The following is a 23,647-nucleotide window of genomic DNA, read 5'->3' on the forward strand; positions in this document are numbered from 1 at the left end:
TTAGGCGGGCATTTTGGAGAAAAAAATAAAATAAAAGGTTTAGAGGGAGAAGGTAATGTGAGGTGGGAATTACACCCTCCCAGACACTGTCGTCATCGCCAACCAAACAGGGCTGGTCATTTCACGGCCAGCATTTTATTAATAAGAAACGTTAAAACCCAAATGGCACCCGGAGTGTTAATATATGCCAGCCTCAAATGTTTTTCGGCTCTGCCTGTGGATTTGGTCTTTTTCGTACTGGGTCTCCAAGACATTACAACGCATTCCAAGACGCTGGCGTGACAGACCTGTAATCTAGTGTCCCGGTCTGGGTGCTTGATGGGGCTCGTGTGGGCATGGCACCCGACTGCCCGCCCTCTCTCCCGTCCTCGTGGTCAGTGGTAAGTGCCGGGGTCTGGAGGGGTGTGAGATCAGACCCAACAATCTGCTTCTCTCTACTTTCATTGGCTGGTGCATATGTGCTGTGTGCTAAAGAGAGAGAGAGAGAGACAGTTAGAGAGAGAGAGAGAGTTAGAGAGAGAGAGAGTTAGAGAGCGAGAGAGTTAGAGAGAGAGAGAGTTAGAGAGAGAGAGAGTTAGAGAGAGAGAGAGAGAGAGAGAGAGAGACAGAGAGAGAGAGAGAGAGTTAGAGAGCGAGAGAGTTAGAGAGAGAGAGAGTTAGAGAGAGAGAGAGACAGAGAGAGAGTTCAAGGAGAGAAACAGTAAAGAAAGGAGAGGGTTTCAGCATTTGTGGAGGATTCTCCTTAAACCAGTTTTAAAATGTGTGCAGTAAATAGTTACAAATCCATGTGGCATCTCCAAAAGTATTTATATTGTTAGGACTCAGACTTAAATATTTGCTTTTGCCCGCATTGATTTACATCTTTAGACAGATATCATTACTTAAATGGATCTTAATGGCGATTTCTTTGGGTGCACATGAGTCAGTTTTTCAGTTTTTTCAAGATTATGTTACACTAAATTACGTGTTGGTCAATGTCTTACTACCAGAATTAAATATTGAATTATGGAAGTCATTCAATCTTTTTTTTTTTGCATGTTAGACCATGTTTCCAACATACATTTGGTGTTTTAGCATCACACAGACTGATTCTTTACATAATTCCTTTGCTGAGTTGGCTTAGTCACAAATCAGTGGGGTGAATTTACATAAAGACTACAGGCCAACTCATGTGTTAAAGACTACAGGAAACTCATGTGTTAAAGACTACAGGCCAACTCATGTGTTAAAGACTACAGGCCAACTCATGTGTTAAAGACTACAGGCCAACTCATGTGTTAAAGACTACAGGCCAACTCATGTGTTAAAGACTACAGGCCAACTCATGTTAAAGACTACAGGAAACTCATGTGTTAAAGACTACAGGAAACTCATTTGTTAAAGACTACATGCCAACTCATGTGTTAAAGACTACAGGAAACTCATGTGTTAAAGACTACAGGCCAACTCATGTGTTAAAGACTACAGGCCAACTCATGTGTTAAAGACTACAGGCCAACTCATGTGTTAAAGACTACAGGCCACCTCATGTGTTAAAGACTACAGGCCAACTCATGTGTTAAAGACTACAGGCCAACTCATGTGTTAAAGACTACATGCCAACTCATGTGTTAAAGACTACAGGCCAACTCATGTGTTAAAGACTACAGGCCAACTCATGTGTTATCAGGTGAACACTTGTATCAATATCAAAGCACTTGTCTTGTTCCTGGAGGGTTTCTTCCAGTCTATCATGTAGCATTGTAATACAGGGGCAAACTCTCTCACTCACCACTGTCTTTTATACACTTCAGTTGGCTGGGACTGATATCCATAAGGGACAGACCTTGGTTCATATTTTTATATAAGGCTGTACTGCAGGCACTTTCACACTATCATACATCAAAAATAAAATGGAAAACCTGTTTATTAAAAGTGCTCTTAAGACTAGTCCTTGGGATACCCCAGGCTTACTCAGCGTTAGAAAGAACTGCTTTTGGCTTCTCTACATACCACTCATGGAAGACCTTGTAAAGTATCCTTAAGCTCAGCGTTCTGTTGTCCGTAAGGACATTTAAATGTTTGATAAATAATATTTTTTCTGTTCACTGTGATTGCTATTCCTAAATATATGTGGATTTACAATTTATTTATTTATATTTTATATGTGTTTGTTTTTCATTACTGCTTCAAACAGGGCACACCTGCAGAATTGCCCCGGGTCACTGTTTGATTTCTCTATAAAGGTAAATAAAAAAACAACTATGAATTGAAGGAATCCATTTTTCTGAGTGAGTCGATCCAATAGTATGGGTCAGGTCTTTACATAAGGGGAGTCATGTTCAAAAGAAAGCCTGCTAGAATCAAGAATCAAGTCCAGAAGGGCTGTGGCATATGATGAATGACTCAGACCTTTCCGTAGGCATAGCGCATCCTGAGGTATGTCTGAACACAGCTTTGAACCACGGACCATAACGGAAATATACCACACACCCCTGAGAGGGCTTATTGTGACTATAAACGGCATAACAACGCAATTATAACAGTCAAATATTAAATGCCGGTCCTTTTGCATATACAACCACTCTCAACCAATCATGATTCAGGATTCAAACCATACAGATAACAACGCATAATAAACTACAAAGGAAAAACTTTAAAATACTTCTAAAATAGATACAGGTCCTGACCTCAGTAACTCCAGAAGAAATTAATGTTACTTATGAATGTTCTTTGTGGAATTTCAGTGTTGTGAGAATCACTCAGGTGCATCATGGTCCTGTAATTTATTCAAGAAACACAGTGAAGGGAGTAAAACCCACTAACCCACATACGATGTGAGTAATTTGCAGGGCATGCCTGCAGCTAAGAACATGTAGCTGTTCGTTTCAGCAGAAACCTCTCGCCTCTCACACATCATGTGCAAACAAGGGGATAAGCCCACACAGTACGGTGTCAGGAGTCAGGGAGGGGAGACATCACAACAGCAGCTGTCAATCAATGCATATCAACATGGCACCTCACCAGGGAGAGACAATAGGCCCTACACCTAGACCTGAGTCACCACTAGAGGGGAGAGGAGTGAGGCCGACAGCAGCTACAGTGTAACTCTGCCCCCTCCCGCCCCCCATCCCCCACTCCTCCCGCCTTCTGCCGAAACGTTTTGGGAATGTTTTTATTTCCGTGGGCGATGGATGGTGCTTCACAGGGGGAGAACTTCAACTCCAGGCTGTGTGCGCCTCGTTGCTCCTCGCCGTGTGTCGCCCAGCCTAACCTGTCAGAAGTATCCTTCTTTTCTTCTCCCTTGCTTTTTTATCTTGTTTTCCTCCTTTCACAGTGTCGAGGAGGGGAGAGCAGCGAAGGAATGAGCTGCCGAGCATCCAAGTAGAACATGGGAGCCAGACACAGATATACAAAGCACTGGGATTGGTCTCCAGACGAAAAGCACAGCCTTCTGGGGGAAATAGACAAATAGGTTGAACTCTAAAAGACATACAACAGATAGATTCATAGACTCATCTGACTCCTCTGACTGATATGGTTCCTTGGGCTATGTGTGAAATGGTTCCTTGGGCTATGTGTGAAATGGTTCCTTGGCCTTCGTGTGAAATGGTTCCTTGGCCTTCGTGTGAAATGGTTCCTTGGCTTTTGTGTGAAATGGTTCCTTGGGCTTCGTGTGAAATGGTTCCTTGGGCTTCGTGTGAAATGGTTCCTTGGGCTTCGTGTGAAACGGTTCCTTGGGCTTCGTGTGAAACGGTTCCTTGGGCTTTGTGTGAAATGGTTCCTTGGGCTTTGTGTGAAATGGTTCCTTGGGCTTTGTGTGAAATGGTTCCTTGGGCTTTGTGTGAAATGGTTCCTTTGTGTGATCTGTCAGTGCCTTTTCTGGCTATGTGAATGTCCACGTTGGCCAGCTACATGCTGAGGAGAGCATGTAGCCTACAAGTTACAGCTTGTGTATTCATAGCTCATTTATATAAAGACTAGGACAAGGCATTATTTTATGTAATATTTTTATTAAAATAAGCCTTACTGAAACCCCATACTGTCCCTTCAAAGGGGTTCAGGCCATATTTTGTTGTGTTATAGACTTAATTTATATTTGATTAAATATCCCTAGGTGGGCACACTACCCACTGCTCCAAATAGGGATATCCCATTTGGAGGGGCAAGTAGAGGCCCTACATAGGTCGCTACACTACCCCCACCAAACAGTAGAGCATGCCCTCACGCTTCACTCTACCAAGTCCCTCACAGAGACACGCCTCTCCGATGGCCATCCGGGCCAATCCCACTTCTGACACCAATGTAGCATCTGGCAGGGCAGTGTCTGGAACCCGCGACCTTCAGCTCCCCAAGCAGGCGCACTACCCACTGCTCCAAATAGGGATAGCCCATTTGGAGGGGCGAGTAGCTGCCCTACAGAGGTCGCTACAATATATACCTGTGTTTTCAATATACATTACGCCATAATGACAAAGCAAAAATAATTTTTTAGAAATAGTGTGCCAATTTATTGAAAATATATCAATTTCTCATCAGTATAATTATTCAGAACCATTATTCCTGTCTTGGTTGAAGAGCCATTGGCAACGATCACAGATTAGAGACTTCTTGGGTGTCTCTTCCAGCACAGCATACCGGGATTTGGGCAGTTTCTCACAATCTTCCATGTAGATCCTCTACAGCTCTGTCAGACTAGATGGGGAGTGTTGGTGAACAGCAATTTTTAGGTCTCTCCACAGATGTTCAATGGGACTCAAGTCTTCACTTTGGCTTGGCTACATAAGGACATTCACAGACTAGTAATAAAGCTACTCAAACGTTGTCCTGGCTGTGTGCTTTGGGTCATTTTTGTGCTGGAAATAGGAATATTCACCTCAGTCTTAAGGATGTGTGCTCTGGATCAGGTTTTTCTTGAGGGAGCTCTCTGTATTTTCCTTGCCAGTCTCCAGGCCCACCGCTGAAAAGCAACCCCACAGCACGATGCTCCTATTACCATGGCTCAATGTAGGGATGGTTTTAGCCAGATAATGAGCAGTACCTTGTTTTTGCCAGACGTTCAGGCCTAATAGTTCAATTTTGATCTCATCAGACCAGACAATCTTGTTCCTCATGCTCTCATAGTCCTTCAGACAGCATGTCGTATGCCTTTTACTGAGAAGTGGGTTCCATCATCTAGCCACTCTACCAAAACATTTTGCTTCAAGTTTTTAAATTGGGATCTATGATTACCAGGTATAGATTTCCAGGTATATAAAAATTATTCCCAAAATTGTTTTACCTCAGATAATGTAACAAAATATTTTCCTTTTCATCCATCTATAAAAAAAAATAAGTGTCCCTGCCAGAGTGTCCCATCTTTTGAAGAATACCTAATTGCTGATTTATTTGTGCGCTGTCATGACTAATTTTATGTCTTATTTCTCTCCTTTTGAACTGCATTATGACATGCAGCCTCCACTCCCCACCCCGGGTCTCTCCCCAAACCCACTCCCACACCAATCATCCAGAGAGGAGGCAGCCGGAGAAGAGACGAAAGCGTAGGAGCAAAACAGAAAATGAGGACAGTTCAGGGATGAGCCCAGAGCTGTCAGCAAAATGGAAATACAAAAAGCCCTGCGAGCAGCTCCTCTGAAACCTGAAATGACAGCCATGTAAATAATATCGGAGGAATGCGTTCCAATTGAAGTGTAATTTACTCTGCCTTTTCCTTTTCCTCCCAAAAGAGGGCAATTTGTTCTTTGAAGGTTGCACCAGTGTTTTGGCTTCCCAAGCAATGGTGTGGAAGAGAAGCCTGGTGTTAAATGCCTGGCTAAGGTAGGCCTCCGTGAGAAGAGCTTAACCAGGACCATACACCTTTGTTACTGCTAGCTGGGTGAATTATGCTGAAAATCATTATGGCACCATCTGTCTGTCGTGACCTTGGTATATGCTCACTTCACATTTATGACATCTAACGTAAAACAGATGTGAAAGCTGAAAAAGTTAAATCAATGTCTTAGACTAATGGCCTGGAAGTGTAAAACGTTACCAGTGAGAGACCAAAAGTGTACCCAGTGAAACGTTGAGTTGGCCACTGCCTAATGAAAATACCATAGGGCTGGCACGTATCGCTCGTTATGGATATTCACTTGCAAGAAACACCTTAAAAAAAATTAAATAAAAAAAAGATTCAGTGAATACACCAACTTTGATTTTATCCCACTTATAATACAATAATTTGAATTGAACATTGCCTAAGTATGGTTTAAAGCAATAGTCGTAACACCTAATAAAGATCCAATTACAAACGGTTATACACGTCAAGTTAAACCATTGAATGAAATAAACAGAGCTGCTGATGCTCATGATGTAGGCCTTTAACATGCTTAAAGTGATGATTAACAATAATTCAAATTAAGTTTAGCTGAATTCCTCTACCTGAACACGCATCCAATTCAGCGTTGTGAAGTAATGGGCTGTGCTCCAGCTTCCACAGTGTGATCGCGTATCACATCTTAAACAGCTGGCTATGATATTAACTACACCTCGATGAGGCATGGTTCGGAATAGCTTATGAGCCAGCCAGCCAAACACTCTGATTGCAATGAAAAGGCAGGAGCCTTATTGCACTGTCAACACTGGCTCTCTTCCGCAGCCTGCCCCCATATGAGAATATATATGCCTCTGTATGTTTGCCCCGGCTGGGGTCGGCTCTACTCCACAAGGTGCAATACTACCCCCTGAGGAGTTCCACCGGCCTGAGTGGGAGTGTTGTGGAGCAGTTAAAACTAACCTGATTTCCCCGACAGCGTCTGAAAAGCTTCAATAAATCTCTGAGATGTTTTTCAACGCCATCCGTACTGTAGCGGCTCTGGAAAAAAAAAAAAGATTATTTAGCAAACCCTCATAGAATGGGGACATTGATACATCGTTATACTTTTGTGCCCTGCAACTTAACTCTATAAACAGAATATGTTGACTGAACATTGAAGAGATAAATGTTTATCTGTCTCTCTGTGAATGCCCTGAACTTCACAGTGAAAGTAACTACAGATACAAACTGTATAAATCTTTCCAACAGTTACAAACATGAAGAATTCAGGTAATGTTTCAAATAAAACTGGAGATAACTAAATTAACGTAATTAAGTCTACAGAGCGTTATTTAAAATGCAGCATTTTTATGTAAACCTGAAAAAAGTAAAGAAATAATGCAAGACCTTTTTCATCTATAAAAAGATCTTGTAACCCATCATTTTAAAGTGAAAATTAAATGAACATTTAGTTGGAAGAAAAAAAATGAAATGTCAATGCTTTGGTTGAATAAGTGTAGTGACTTTTTATAATGAGGATGGTAACTGGGTTCATAACAATGGGAATTTGTCAACACTTAATCAACTGAACAGATTTTTTGTGCAGAATCTGCTGTACCTCCTATAAGATTTCCTTGAAGGTCTCTTGGTTACAAGATCCACAAGAAGCAATGGGTTCTAATTGTTAAAAGGTATGGATCAGGTGAGGGATGTCAAATATGTTTAATTGGCAGCACATGTATCATGGATCCTTACGAAGACCCATGATAAAGATCAGAGCTTCCTTCCGAAACTGATGACAGGTCAAGAATAAAGGTCATCACAGAGTCTACCGAGAGGCCAATGTCAACGTTTAAAGACCTGCAGGAATTTCTGTCAGGAACTGGGCACGCCCAGCATAGTACAACCATTGTGCATATAACCCACAAGTCTGAGCTGTGGTGTAGGATGTCTAGACAGATGTTGGGAATCCATTTCTCAAAAATGAGCATCTAAATCTGCATGCATTTTGCAAGAACACATACTGAGTCTCCCAAAACCATGTGACAAAATATTACGTTAAGGTCTGACAACAACCTTTTGCCCATAATTCAAAAATATGTCATGGAACCAAGCCAACAAGGGTTGTCACTTGATATACACAATATCTACTGCACCATGCTATGGGGCACTCTTCAACAAAGGTGTGTAGGCTATTTGCATCCACTTTACAGTACACCTGATGTGATGGAACTCCTGTTTCAAAATCTCCTAAAGGAATGCTGCATATAAATAATGTAAAAAATATATACAAAAACACAAATACACTACTTTTCTCACTATTTCCATGTGAAGATAAACCAGCTCTACCACTCTACTTCAGTCATTTAGAAAAATTAAAAAGGCAAGCGATAAGAGTGAGGGAATACATTTTCCAATAGACTCACAAAATGTTCATTCTGTTTGATGTTTTTTACTGAGCCACATGCGCGCTGATGCAGCCATAAAGCTCAATTAGTTGTAGAAATGTTTTTTTTTTTTCCCATGATGAAAATGTTGATGAAAATGTTGCCCAAAGCCCAGCTGTTAGAGAAAAGTTGAGATAAGATTACATATTTCTGTAAACTGGCTAGAAAGCACACAAAACGTCAAATAAAGTGCAAAACATATTTAATCCATGTGTCAGAATGCAATTTAGCAAAGCTGGGAATACTATGTGGTTCACTACATTTATGCTATTATTTATTTTATGCTAGTATTTATTTATATATTTACCTGTGTTACTTCCTTTGCTCCCCTGTTGCATCCTGGTTTTAGAGAATGGGCAGCTTGCCAGGGACAATGTGCTGCTTTTCTTTTGGGTGGATTATTGAGTAATTCTGTCCTGGTTTAATTTGAAGGAAACCTACAGCTTGCTCAGTTTAATCCCCCATGATTTATTGAGGTTTCAAACACTTAAAAGAGGCCTTGTCAGGAAACCGGGACGGGGCGGCGCGACGATGGGAGAGGGGATGTACAGAGGCAGACCTCCGACCAACCCTAACACAGTCATTGGAAACTCTTCCATACACTCCATGTCGTTGGGGAAGCCCTTAAAGGTTCATTCACTCTTATCCATTTTCGGAATGCATTTACGCACTGCGTAAACATAAGCCTCTATATCAGGCTGTCAGTCTCTCACACTCTCTCTCTCCTTCTCTTTCTCTCCATCTTTCCATCAGTCTCACTTTCTCTCTATCCTTTCTCTCCTACATCATGTTCTGGAAGGTGTTCTTGGTATGGGTGCTCGTTAGCATGTGCTATTTTTTACTTAGGATGACAACATGTGCCCCATCTACACCTAGGTTTTGTGTGTGTGTGTGTGACCTGTACATGATGTCCCCAAAAGGGAAGTACAATCTGAAGAGTTCTTTGAACTGCCTCCAATAAGGAAAATGCGATTTAAAATCTTAGAGGTTACGTTTAAGAAAAAAACAGAGACATACAGTTGTGCTCTTAAGTTTGCATACCCTGGCAGAAATTGTGAAATGTTTATTTTGCAAATATGACATATCATGCCTATCCTGTCTTTTATTTAAGGGCAGTGATCGTATGAAGCCATTTATTGTCGCATAGTTGTTTGGGTCCTTTTGAATTCATAAAGATAACAGAAATCACCCAAATGGCCCTGATCATACCCTTGAATGTTTGGCCTTGTTACAGACACACAAGGTAACACACACGTGAAAATGTCTATTAAAGTGGAATTTTAAAATTGTAGCTTTTAAAATTGCAATTAGGCACAGGGAATCTTGTGAAAATTGATGGCAAGATGAATGCAGCATGTTATCAGAAAATACTGGCAGACAATTTGCATTCTTCTACAGGAAACCTGTGCATGGGACGCTCTTGGACTTTCCAGCACGACAATGACCCTAAGAACAGGGCCAAGTTGACACTCCAGCGGTTACAGCAGAAAACGGTGAAGGTTCTGGACAACTATTACAAAAGACTGCATGCGGTCATTGATGCTGAAGGGGGAAATACACAGTATTAAGAACTAAGGGTATGCAGACTTTTGAACAGGGGTCAGTTAATTTTTTTCTTTTTTGCCATGTTTTGTTTTATGTTTGTGCCACTCTGTTATGACCTACAGTTGAATGTGAATCCCGTGACAAATAAAAGACATGTGTTTAGCCTGCTCACTCATATATTACCAGTTCTCCAAGGATATGCAAACGTTTGAACTGTATAGTAATACCGACCTGTGTAGTGTGTTGATGCAGACAGCACATATTCGTCATGTCCACCACTAACACTGCACAGTTCAACACTCATTTCAGCTGCAGGCCCTGGCTGGGAGACTGCCAAATCAAAGACATAGAGCCTGACCAATGATTACCAGTAGGCCCTATAAACACGTACGACTAAGCCCGCCTCTAGTCTGACGTTAGAGGTTTGTGGTCGTTTTTCCTCTGTGCCCTGACCAAACAGAAGCTGGGTAGTGTGACCTCTAACAAGTAGCCAATGGGGTCAGAAGATGATGGGTGTCAAAAGCCGGTCCAGTAGACCAGGTGTCCGACAATGACCTCTGGTGCAACATTGAGGAATGTTAGCATGTTCGGACACATAACTGAGAGAAGCATGAAGTAGACTGACTTTTGAAGGCTAACAGTTGGTCCTTTATGTAGTACGTTTGAAAGATTTCTTCAAGTATCACTCTGCTTTACAGACATATAGTATACATGTATTAATGTATCCTGAAATGAACATTTACAAAAAAAATACTGTGGTTTCCTTCTTTTGTGCAAAATATCAGTTTGCTTGCATATAAGGTACTGTAAAACATTGAAATAAACATGATTTGTTTGATTGCTGCAAATTAACATTATCATATCATTCTAACAAGCAGCCATATGCTACTTTGTTGCTCAAACTGGACCTTTTACATTGCTTTAAAGTAGACAAGCCATATTCTGACCACGAACGTTGAGGAAATATTCTATAAACAATTCCGTATATGCTCTTTCAATTGGTTTTAAAATTAGTTATTTCATTTCCAAGCCGTGAAAGTCTCAATTCTATATTAGCAGCCCATGATATTTGTTCCATCTTCTTTTTTCCCCCGTATATTTCAAACTGATATTTCCATCTCTGCGAAACAACTGAAATGTGTGCAGCGCTCATTTCCTGCTAATAATATTCTGGAGCATTTGCACACGTCCCTACCACCGAGGACACTGCTGTGCCGAAAACTGGAATACATATTAGATTGTCAACGTTTTAATTTAAACAGCCTTATTAACCAATCACATCCTTTCCTGTAGAATACAGGCCCAATTAAGGCATCCAGTTACACCGAAGTGCACTATATAGTTAGACAGGGAGAGATGTTTTTTTCTCCTTTAGATGCTTTATCCTGGACGTTTTGCAAATGTTATCCAAACTGGCTGGTGCACAGTGCACCATCCATGTCCTGGAATAGTTTTACAATAACATGCCAAGGGAGCCTACTGTTTTTTAGTAATTGGTTTGACAGTCATCATGACTAGTCTTGTTCATGCCACTTTAAGGTAATACATGTCTTTACAAGCGTGAACACTGTGGGCTGCTTGAAAAAAAAAAAAATATATAATAATAATTCACCCCTACGGAAATGAAAGCCCGGTCCAAAAGGATTTTTTCTGGCACAAGGCCTAGCCACATTCTTTTATGAAAATTCTCAAGGATGTGACAATTCTGCAGGTACCAGATTACATTTGGACCTGGCAAAATTTGTAAGATACAAGATCTTCTAAGGCCAACATAAGTGCCTGTTGGTCCAGTAGAGCATGATAGCCAATGATTTAAACTGCTGACTCGCGCTTCCAAGAGTCATGTACTCAGTCCCAATATTAGGTGTATAAAAGTGAAAATAAATTGCCTTTCGCAAACCTCAAACAAACCAGTCTGAATTCATATCACAACTCAACCATCAAATTGTTTCTGTTTTCACCCTATCCCTAAACTAAACTCCAATTGGTTTCAGATAAGGCACAAGATTGGCAAACTGAAACATCACCATGGTGTTATCCTGTTGACGCAGTTGGTGGATCTTAGGGCTTCTGCCAGGTAATTGCCAGGCTATGTGCTTTTGCGGCTTCGAATAGATTTCTTCAGGACTTCATATAGCACCACAAGCCCAGCTGAAGAAGACCTTATTCAATTTGTCCCTGGAACCCTAAAAGGTTATATTTCAGTTTCCTGTGAAAAAAACAAAACAGGTACCGACACATGCTGTTTGTTGTTCATGCAAATGAACATCCTGGCAATGACAATGAGAAAATGACGTTAGATTACAACCTGACCATATCGACGGTGACGCAACTAACAGTGGCGGTTGCTGTGATCTGTAATCAGATACCTGATTGAAATCCTGTTTGCAACAGGTGACTTTATTCCTGTTTTGTCTGACATCAAAGACACCCGCGGGATTTCCCCCCAGGTCACTGATAGGTTACGTGAGATATCAAATTAATGCGAGCTCACACTGAGAAAGAACCATGCACAAGTGCGATAGACATCAGGGAAATGCGAGGAAGAACCCTGCACACTTTAAGTAAGATAGACATTGGGGAAATGTGAGGTTTGTATTTTTATGGGGAGAATTTGGGCGCCTGGGAGCAGTTTTAATTCGCTTTGTGTGCAGTTTGGTGTGGGTGGTCTCCACTACTGTTACTGTTACGACCTGTAGCTCTAATGATTAACATACGTGATGTAAGTTATATGTGGCATACCGAAACAAGGCCTATCCTGTCATTCTAACACACTCTTTTTCTCTCTATCTTTATTCCTCTCCCATTCTAAACACAACACATGCATCTCACGCACACACACACACACACAACCCATCACACACCATCACAGCGGAAGACTCCCATGGTTCATCACAGCTCAGGAGTGCCTTTTGTACTGACAAGACCCTGACACGTTCAGCAAGGAGTGTGTTTCAAGTGGAGCCGATGGTGCCCCCCTCTGCCCCTCTTCTCCTTCCACCTTTTGTCTTGCACGGGGCGCTCCCTGTCACAAGCAGCCCTCCTAGAGGGGTGAGCTGACCCCCTCTCTGACCCCCTCTCCACTGTTGTTTATGGAGGATGTGTCATCCTGCCTCCTATTATTCCAGCTGGGCCTCAGCTACCTCCCTCGCTCTGTCAGGGCAACTCGTTCAGGCTCAGGCTCAGATAAGTCCCAGGATCGGAGAGACATTTTGGGCAACACTCCATCCATGCTGCCCACGCCAATTGTCCTTATTTCCCCCTCTCCGTCCTCTCTACTGGAGTCAAAAGAAAATAAACAGGGGGAAATAGTTCCAGTCCGGGTCGACATGAGATGGTTAGATTTTTAAAAATAATAGCCTGGATGATCCCACTGAGTTGGGAGAAGGGAGTGAGCTCGTCTCCTAGATATCCAGAGGAGGGTGGGTCCTTGCAGTTGTCAGGGACGTGGAAAGAGGTTGCGTGCCAGGGACAGAGTCATTCAGGGCCTGGACGACTTTTGAAACTGGCGCTTTCGCCACAGCTTCTCCCCCCTCTGGCCTCCCAGAGTGTTAGGTCCAGTTTTGTTCCCTGGGCTGTGCCCCATAGTTCAAACCCTGCCAGAGGCTACACTTAGTGCTTTAGGCTAATCAGGGTTGGCTAAGCCCAGGCTGGTGTACCGCTAAAATATTGCATCACTAAAAAGTGTTAATTCTTTAAAGGGGGAAGAAAATGACTTCAAATGCACCGATGGTATCAGAATTAGAGGGCTTTAGGAGCTCAACTCAAGCTGAAAATTGAAAAGTCGTAAAATTATGAGATTTCTCCAAGCCTTTAGTCACTCTGGCAGTCAATCTGGCCAGAACACCTCTTTTGACTTTAGTATAATGACACAGAACACGTCGACACAATTCTAAGAGGGTTCAGCTGGGTTCTGGGGTCCAGCACACAACACCTCGATGGTTCCTGCAGCTCAAATCTAACTTCAACCGTTTAATTTAGCGGCCGCACGCTGCGTCTGTTTTCCACCCATTCAGGCTACGCTCTTCCAGCCATCCAGGCTACGCTCTTCCACCCAGCGCTGCCCCAACCTACACCTTGACCTATGTTTTGGATTTCATATGAACAGACTGTAAAAATTATTTTGTAAACATAATGACTTACCTATACCCCCTCTAAGCCCCATGGAGATTCCCTGTCCCCGGTATATATATACGGAGTGGGTGTGCTTTGCTCACCAAGCAATCCCAGAGCGTATTTGGCACGCCTGCGGAAAAGCTTCCCAGTCTAATTCAGGCGCTTAATCAAGTCATTTAATGCATTGTTAACCACATTAAAAAGGGGTTGTTTCACAATACCTTCCGTTAATGTAGCGAGTAAAAGGTTTTGAAGGGGTTACTGTGAAATTAGGCATTGACAGTTAGAATGATTCAACGCTCTGAAATTGGCTCTCTTTTTCATTCTCCCCTCGTCCACAGTCCCTCTGTACCAACCGAGTGTTATTGGGCTCCTTCCACCATTGTGATTCTTTCGCTGGAGATGAGGTGACCTTAATTGACCCCCCTTTACAGGTTTCCGTATCTCGTTTTTCTTTCTCTCTTTTCCCAGCATCCAAAGTGCTCATAATTGGAGCCTAGAAAGGGCGTTTTTCAAAACGAGCGGTTCCATAATTGTGTCGCTTTGTTTTTTTTTTTTTCCAACGTGAATAGGGGGTATTTAGCCAAATAGAAAACAGCTGCTACACAGATTCCGCTCATTTGTTTTGACTGTCATAGTGAATTTGGGCCTTTGCCTCTCTGGTGTGTGTTGCTCTAGATACACTATGGGCTACATGGAACGTGGGAGGGGAAAGGCAACCCGGTAGGTGGAATTTAAGTAAGGGTGTATTGTTAGGGACCGTACAGTGGTTTCAACATCCACACGCACGCCTGTCATTAACCCACGGCCACCCACCTTTCCATTTACCTTTAGTAGTTCTACAGAGTGTGTGTGTGAACAGGTTTTACTGTCATGCAGGGGAGTACACAACATCCATAGTAAAATAAGGAAAATTCAACCTTGTAGAGGACATTTGTACATTTAGCAACAACAGAGGCAGTCCTGGGTGCGGCGTCGTAGTCAGGGAGAGAATGAGAGATTGTTCACCTTGTCGGCGCAGAACCAACGACCTCTGGTTTACAAGTGGAACGTTCCTGACCACTGGGCTACCCGGGCCCCGCCATATTTGAGGTCCCCGCCGGCACAGTAAAATGTTATTTATACTAAATTTGTTGGCTTAGCCACTCGTCCGTCAACAGGAAAACCACAGTCCCCTGCTAAAGGAGCATTGCACCGACCACTAGAAAGACCACAAGTGTCATAATGACAGAAAACCAATTAAAAATAAAAATTGCTCCCCCTCAGTTCGAAAGAGTCCACAAATTAGTCAACGCAACACACGGTTGTTGATAGAATGTTGTAACCGGGAGCGGAATTGGTCTTTTAACCAGTTTGAGGAGGACATCTTTTAAACAGGTTTTCCTTCGTTCGGCACCTCCTTTTAAAAGTCCTTCAGGCTACACGGTTGTTGAAGGTGCCCTGCTTACTTCATAATCACCTATATAATTGCTTTGAAACTAAACATAGTGTACGAAAAACTAATTTCAACAACATATTCAATAAATGAAGTAAAAGCGCTTGATGTGAGAAGGTGTGGGGGGGCAAAGGGGAAGTGAAAGACACATAATTAGAATATTAATCACACACTGCAAATGAAGAACGGGGCGGACCATTTGCATAATATCGATGTAATTGTAAACTCAAAATGATTATGTCCCTGGTGTCAATAGGATCCCAGCAGTATCGGTCTGTTCGTAACATTGTTTGACAAGATCAGGACGGAAAAGATTCACACAGAACAGGATCCCTTTCCGCCTGTGGATGAGCTTGTGTTGGAAAATGCGGTGTTGAGGCTTCTGGAACCTTACTTTGGGGGAAACGTTCCACCACAGAAACATACAAACGCTTCACATTTGCAAATAAATTGCTTCTAAAATAGATTCAATAAGGTACCCGCATGCAGCCGTTTTATATTTTGACAGTTTCTTTTTTTTTTACCTGGCGGTTGAAAGATTTAGCGGTTGAAAGATTTGAACCAGGGACACAAACGCCTTAACCCAGGGTGCCTGCATATTCAAACACCCAAACCGGGACCCATGTGTATTTGTCAGGACCCGGAACACCCAGCTTGAAACCGGGACAAACCGGGATGTCTGGTCACCCTACCTTAAACAATAGGCTGCCTTGCTGCCTCTATACATTCTCCACAATGTTGCCGTGACAAGGAAACAGCGGCTTAGTCGCCAGCGGCTCAGCCACAAGCCGATCGGGAAAACAAATATATATTTCTTATATGTCATATATTTCTCCAGTGCTAGCTAAGAAACGGTTTGTGGCGACAACACCATAAATCCAACTGTTACCATGGAGAGGGAAACAACGGAGAGCTGGAGAATTCACACTATAACCACACAAGAGTGTTATACACTTTATTACATATCCACCACCTATGTCTCTATATTACAGCTACATTCAATGCAGTCCCCCACAGCAGCTGAAGCTGAATGCATACCACATTATAAGCAGAGCGAGACCACCAATAATGTCTGCTGTAATGACAATAACAGAGTACTTTCATATCCACACTTATAAATTACGAGGCCATTATTGTTTTCATGCACATTTTCTCTGTTTTATCAAGCACACGTGACGCTTATTCTAAGGCCATGGGCATTTGAATAATTTCACTGTGTCTTTCCAACCACACATTGGTTAGGGTTAGGGTTACAGTAGGTATGCTATATCACTCTGTAATAAAAGGAAGCAGGTAGTATTTTCAAACGTAGGAGATTTTAGTTTCATAATTGTTCTTAATTAAATTATTATACTATCTTTGTTGTCAATTGCACACAAGGTTTAACAAACATTTGACTTTTACAGAAGTGGACTGTCAGCCATGTTGGGTGCCCAGGGAGGTATTTGTGTTAACACGGTTTTCACCATGACTGCTCTTGGATTCAATCTAGAATCTGACTCCCGCACAACCGTCTGTATCATTTACAGGAGCATGAACCAATTAAAGTTATATTAGGTTATACGACACAACCGTTTTCAATTATTCAACTGTAAATTGTGGAAATTCTTCTTCTTTTAAAATATAGTTCAAGTATTTATTAGACAGAACTTTGATGTCATGAAAGACATTGCAGGGCTGATTAGGGGTCTGTTGACGCATGGCTATACCAGTGTTGACAGTAATACTGCTCACCACTGCCCCTGGCGCCAGATTCTCCAGTTCATATAATGGTGTTTTTCTCACTTGGACAAATGTCTAACATTGAAGACAATCTGGTGTGATGCCTCTAGCGTGTGCACATGTGAATCTGCATACCTACAACCTGTGTTTGTATTTGTGTGTGTGTGTGTGTGTTTGTTTGTGTGCCTTTCGATGGTACAGTGGGACTTGCAATATAAGAGGATTACGGTCTGGTATTTCAGTCCACTGTGTTGTATGCAAGGAGTCGGGGAGGTAATTGCAGGGCTGGGGTGGGTTGGCTCAAACATGGGAATTTGTGGTGCAGTGGAATAGCACACTGTTGTGCTGAGGTAATGTCATTCTCTGCTTAATCTACAGGAAGACGATGACCAAAATACTTCATTACCAGCACCAACTTTGCAGATAGGAAATGTTCAATCAGTGTGGAAATTTTAAGAAATTAGGAGCCAATTAACAGATGTTGTGAAGCACATCCATCTCCCGTATGGCTTTTTGGTCCTTACTCTTGCTGTGAAATGGTGTTGCTCCGGCAAGACACCGCTTTAAAATAAGTTAGCGTGTGTGAAAGTTCCTTCTAAAAGACTGTAGTGTAAAATGTGTACGTAATGACCACAAGCTCACAACCAGGCAGGGTCTTCACATAGACATAAGTACCTGTGCAGTCGGAAGCTGGCTTCTGAGTTACATACATCCACACATGCGTGGAGAGTGAGGAACTGGGCTGGCAGGGCTAGGGAGTTTTGAATGGTGATATGAACGGATTGAAACTGCAGAATGGAGGCCGAAGACAGTGTGAAAACGGCGAAGGAAGGAGGAGGGGGAGCTGGGCAACACTGGAGATTTGGTAACGCTTCCTGAATGGATATCCAACCTTAATAAAAGGATTCCAGTGGGTTGTGGATAAGAGAGGGAGGGAGGGATGGAGAAGGAGAGAGAGAAATCTAATCAAACACTGATAAACTCCTGCATTACTGCAATGTGCAATCTCAGCAACAAGATTTGTGACCTGTTTCCATGAGAAAAGGGCAACCAACAGATCACTATGGACATTTTTAACAAAAACAATATCGATCTCTTTATTTTTCCCCTCGTCATATAACATTCCAAAATGCCTGTCTCGTCTGGAATGTCATGTGCAATGTGTTCTTAGAATCTGTCATTTCTTATTTTTGTTTTCACGTTTGTTATTGATCATCTGTCTACTGTTTGCCACTTGATTCAGCCATTCAAACAAATGGTTCCTGTGCAAATAAAGCCTTTAAAAACGGAAATTCATTTGAATCAACAGACAGACGGGGACACAAAAAAAAAAAAAGAACGACAATGAAAAATACCGCGGTAGTGGCGGAAATGAAGAAAAAGGGCATTAACCTTTAGAGTGGGACATTGACGGAGAGAAAAAGACATGGGACAGCATGAAGAACAGACATGGAAGAGAGAGAACGATGGAGGAGGAAAGAGACAGCAGAGAGGGAAGGAGAAGCGATGCCAGGTGACTTTGACAATGAGCAAGAAAGATGAGAGTGAAAAAGAGAAATAGCAAGTGGGTCGGCTCTTGCCTAGCCCTTGACCTTGAGTAGAATAGGAGTATGCGATTTGTCGTGGCTTGTCTAGTCTGGGGCCCTGTTAGCCAAACGCCAGAGGTTTCAGTGACACACTATCATAATTATAATGCTGTATCTATATAACCACCAGGGGCTTAATACAACCCAGCAGTATTGTGTGAATATAACTATGTTAATGAGAAAAGCACTCATGTAATGAACTCATTACCGGCCACAGTGTCATTACTCCGGAAAACTACACACAGCCAATGACATTGGGAGGACAAAGGGCCATTGTGAAATATAAAACTCCACATAAAATGAAGAACGGGGCCTTGGAAACTCCATCGAATGAGCAGCGAAGTGACCTTGAACGGAGGGAAAGAGGCGATACTGTTCTCAGACTGTGGCGGTAAAAGCTGTGAGGATGTCTTATTTGCCGGAGAAAGCGTCGAGAGGGCCTTCAGCGTGAGCACTGATTGTAAGTGTGCTGTTAAACGGAGAGGCATGACTGTAAAGTTGATGCTTTGACTGATTCTGCGGCTGCGACTGGCTCTAAGGTTTCATGAACGGAATGGAAACAGAGGGGGGGCCTCTCTCCCTGCCCAAGCCCAGGAAAAGGTTTGTCAGGGCAGTGCTCACATGAGAAGTATGTCTAGAAAAGGCAGTGGGGCTAGATCAGGGGATGTGATAGGGTCTGTACCAGGTTCTGTGTGGCCCTGGCAGACCAATGTTGTGGGTTGGATTCCTTACAGAGTATAAAAATGTTTGCATTCACTGTGTATTGCCGTAGATATCACTCCATGAGCTGTGTTTTAATGTTCAGTGTTACATTTGAAAAGAGCGGTGGAAGACCAGTTCTCATTGTAATCACTGAAAACAATTATATTAAATCTAAAAAGCTTCATAGGATGCACATTTTATGAATGCACTACAAGAGACCTGGGCCTAAAGACAATACTAGTGAACTAAAATTTTTGTTTTTTGAGCAAATGCTAAGCCAGACATACACATTCTAAATGACCTCGGGTCTTCAGATGTTGTCTTTTGGGGCTGATTGTTATTAATCTCATCCCTGTGGGTGCCTGTACTGATGCATAGCTAATAAGTCCCTGCTTATTTCCAAGCAAGGCGCTGAGCTGATTTTAATTGACCTGATCGTGCCCTGATGAACCTGGGCGTCTACTTTCAGTGCCGTCGCTGACGGGACTCTGACGCCACGTGTTGACGAAAATGTTAATGTCATCAGGACATTATTGTTCCCGACCCTTACCTCTGGAAGCGCCAGACGCCTCGCGTACATTCTGCAGCCGCGAACTGACGCACCTCATCCAATCAGTCAACTACTGCAAAGCCCCTGACTAATTGAATCGGGTGTGAAAGTTCATGTCTCAAATGAACACGTTAAACTGTCTCGTGGGCTCAGAAAAGATGGCTGAAAAAGTGTTTTGCTCTGTGGAGCAAACAAGGAGACATGAACATGGCTAATATCAATGTAGCCGTTTCGGCTTCCGAGTGAATCCCTGTTAACCTTCGATGGCTCATGTTAAGTACAAGATCCTAAGTAAGTGTGACTTTCAGTGTGACCTGTCCAAACTGAAGAGATGCATGGGGCTGCCTCATTAGCTTCACAGGTTGTAACTTGCAGACTGCCTTGCTTGAGGTCAGAACGACAGGGGATTCAAACTAGCAATCTGGGCTTGTGGTCAACTGTTCGATAACGCTGGACTGCGAGCTGCTCTTTATTGGTCTTCACAATCAATCAATCGCATTTAAGTTATAAAGCCCTTCTGACATCAGCAGTTGTCATAGAGTGCTCTTACAGTCTCAAACCCCAAAGAGCAAGCCACAAGAGTTAATGCAGAGTGGCTCAGAGAAACCTCCAATTTGGGTCCAAAATTAGAAAGAAATCTTAGTGAAGAACCCAACTCAGTGTGGTGGCCAGTTGTCTACTGGCCGTGCCGGGTGAAGATTATACCTTGTTCTAAAGTACCTAATTCTTTTGTTTGGTATCCATTATTCTGTCTTTATTTTTATGTTTTATGTTGTCTCCACCCTTGACCACAGGCACTGTGACTAATATTTAGCTGACAGTCCTCAACTTCAGATTTCATTTTAGCCTAGAGGCACTTTCGCCCAGGAAGGACAATGGTTTTTATTTAGCATATTTCTACTATCCCTATAAGAAATGGCCCTCCTCCACAGCAGCACACAGCCACATGAGACGCTTTGGCGGCCGAGCGCATCGGGAACGAGGGTGATGGATAAAGATATCACAGCACTCCGGGGTCTGGATATCAATTGTGTGGCGGGAGCACAAGGTATCGCTTCGACGTTTTCATTAGAATAATGGAGAATGGAGTAATAAGCAAAGCCAGGAGAGACTCTTTGGGAATGACACTGTCACTCCATCAATGTCTGCTTTCACAGATCAGAGAGACGGAAAAAACAGAGAGGTAGAGAAGGAACGAGAGAGAGAGAACGATGCAAAGGGAGAGAGAGAGAGAGAGAGAGAGAGAGAGAGAGTGAAGGATGCAGAAAGGAAGAGGGGAAAAGAGAGATGGGGTATTTTCCATTTCATACCTTCAACTAGCAACAGATTGCAGGGCACGGGGGGTATCAATCTTGAGAAGGCATTCTCAGAGGATCCTTGAAGCTTGATAGCTTTTTGCTTCGTTTTCAAATGGATATTACTCTGGACAGGGTGAGTTGGGGTTATGGGGGAGGATTGCGGGTGGGGTGTAGTGACGCAGGCGAGGTGCATGCTGGGAAACGTTGACAGATAAGGACAGCAGGGTCACGGCATGGCTGATAGATCCCTAGCTTAAGAATGTGTACACATTATAAAGACAACAATCTGGCTTATGATGAGGTACACCGGGAGAGAGGGAGACAAAATGAGAGGGAGAGAGCACGAGGGAGACAGGCCGAGAGATATTGCGAGAGGGAGTGCGCGAGCGGGGAGACAGCAATAGCGGGTGGAGTTCTAATTGAGCGCTCCTTCATTAGGTATGTACGAGACATGAATAAACAGCGGTAGCTACGGCGACAGTGTTGACACGCGGCGAGCCACGGTCTAATCACTGCACTCCTAATGGGCAGACAGATCGCATCGTTTGCATTCATTAGGAGCGGAGGGTGAACCGCCGTCACCTATGGGAGGGTGTTTCCAACCAAGGTCAGCGGAAGGGCACCGAGGGGTTATGGGGTCAGCTACCTCAGAGCGGCGTCTGTAAGAATAATTGGGAGAGCATTGTGTGCCATGTATAAGGATTTTTTTTTCACAAACATAATATTTGTTTTTAAAGTTCTCTTCGTCGAAAGTCGCAAAAGGGTTACTGGAAAGTTTTTTTTTTTTATGTAATTGGTTGCTTGTTTTAAACCTGTTAATGTTGTCTGTTTCTCAAAACAAATGTGCTATGAAGTACTTTCATGTCTAATAAATAGTGTACTTACTGTAGATTATTATCTGCGAATCACACAGCCGAGATGAGAATCTGTCTCAAATAAAACAAGTGAATGGACCACCGAAAACAGTATTCTCATAAAGCGCATACAATTTGGAATTTTTGTACCATTCCTTCATCTTGTAGAGAAATGTTAAGGTTGTATGTGTGTAGGCATAGCTAGGTAAATTCATATGTGTGTGTGTGTGTATGTATATATGAAATACTCCAATCATAAGTCATATTCTACATGAAATGTAATCTGTTTTGTAAAAGAATGTGATGTTCTGTTTTGTTCAGTTTGGATGTTGCTTTTGTTCTTGAATACAGCCTGTTCTGCTAGTTCTTTCCCTTTGTTCTTAAACACAGCCTGTCCTTGTCCTTATTGGTGAAAGCTTTGTCTCTAGTTTGCCCCCTTGTTATGTACCTATTGAAATTCCTCCTGCCCTAGGGTGTTTTGTCAGTGTTTGTTGCATGTTATGGTTGTCATGTGGCGTCAACCCTTTTTTATGAATTTTATTTTTGGAATAAATACCTGTTTGTTCCACCACCTCTGTGTCCTGCAACCTCGTCAGGTCGTGACAGAAATGTTCTGGCCATGCTCCTCGGCCGTGCGCGAAAGATGGCGTCTGCCCTGTAGTATGCATGCAAACCAGAAATGTTGTGAAAATAACCATGTGTGAAAATGTCTGTGAAAAAAAGTCAGGGGCTCTTAAAAGAGAAGAACAAAAGAGAACATGACAATTCTACAACAAATGTGTGTACCTTAAAACATACATCGTATATTCGCTTGAAAACAGCTAATATCCTGACTTAAGTTCCAGAATACGTGCGATGAGGATATCAATAGGTTGTAAGAAACTGAAAATAATTAAGACACGTGCGGTTGAAGTAGGGTGACCACATTTTCAAACCCGGAAGCTTTTGTGTTAATGCACGCGCACGTGTATGTGCTTATGCACGCATGTTCACCATGCTTGGTGGTGGAGCGGTGGGGGGGCACTGAGCTTTCATGAGAATTGTTGCCTTGCTATGCAGTTCTACGCCGTGTTTTTGGCTCCGGGTAGATCTCTGAAACATCACGGTATTATTACTATTTTTATTGTGAAAACCGGGACAATTTGGTAGTGAATGTCAGAAAGCGGGACCCGGGACACCCATCTTGAAACTGGGACAATCCCTGGCAAACCGGGACGTGTGGTCACCCTAGGTTGAAGGCGAAGTTCGTCACCAAAAGATTTCCAGTGCCACTTTTGATAACCGCCAGAGACTTCGACAGTTACTGAATGGACGTCTAACTTCAGGGCTATGTGCGCCTTTTCCTCAGCATGCGGTGACTGCGGCGTGGAGTGAGTGACCTAGCAATCTAAAAGCCAATTAAAAGTGATTTGCGTTCTGGAATGAGCCAAGAAAGACTCAAGAGTTTGGCTAGGCTCTTTATTGAAACGCAATATGCCAGAAAACTTGACTTTACCGACATCATCAGGTGTTTTGCTCCGAAGTTCAGCGTGTTCGCGATGGACAATAGAGCAGTCTACATCACCTATTGTGTGAGGTAGGAGTAAGGCAATTGTTTTACTGGGCATGGTTTGTCATAC

General features: G+C 42.8%; 1 long non-coding RNA gene across 1 annotated transcript; it reads right to left on the reverse strand.

The window, feature by feature from the left end:
* Nucleotides 1-394: 394 nt before the first annotated feature.
* Nucleotides 395-22,951, reverse strand: LOC105018710. Its single transcript, XR_828595.4, has 4 exons — nucleotides 22,815-22,951; nucleotides 22,585-22,683; nucleotides 6,755-6,832; nucleotides 395-468 (listed from the first exon to the last, which is right to left on the reverse strand). It is a non-coding gene; the product is annotated as an uncharacterized LOC105018710 (long non-coding RNA).
* Between the last annotated feature and the right edge of the window lie 696 nt (nucleotides 22,952-23,647).

The sequence above is a fragment of the Esox lucius genome, chromosome 20 (genome assembly GCF_011004845.1).
Source record: "Esox lucius isolate fEsoLuc1 chromosome 20, fEsoLuc1.pri, whole genome shotgun sequence".
In the NCBI taxonomy this organism is placed as follows: Eukaryota; Metazoa; Chordata; class Actinopteri; order Esociformes; family Esocidae; genus Esox; species Esox lucius.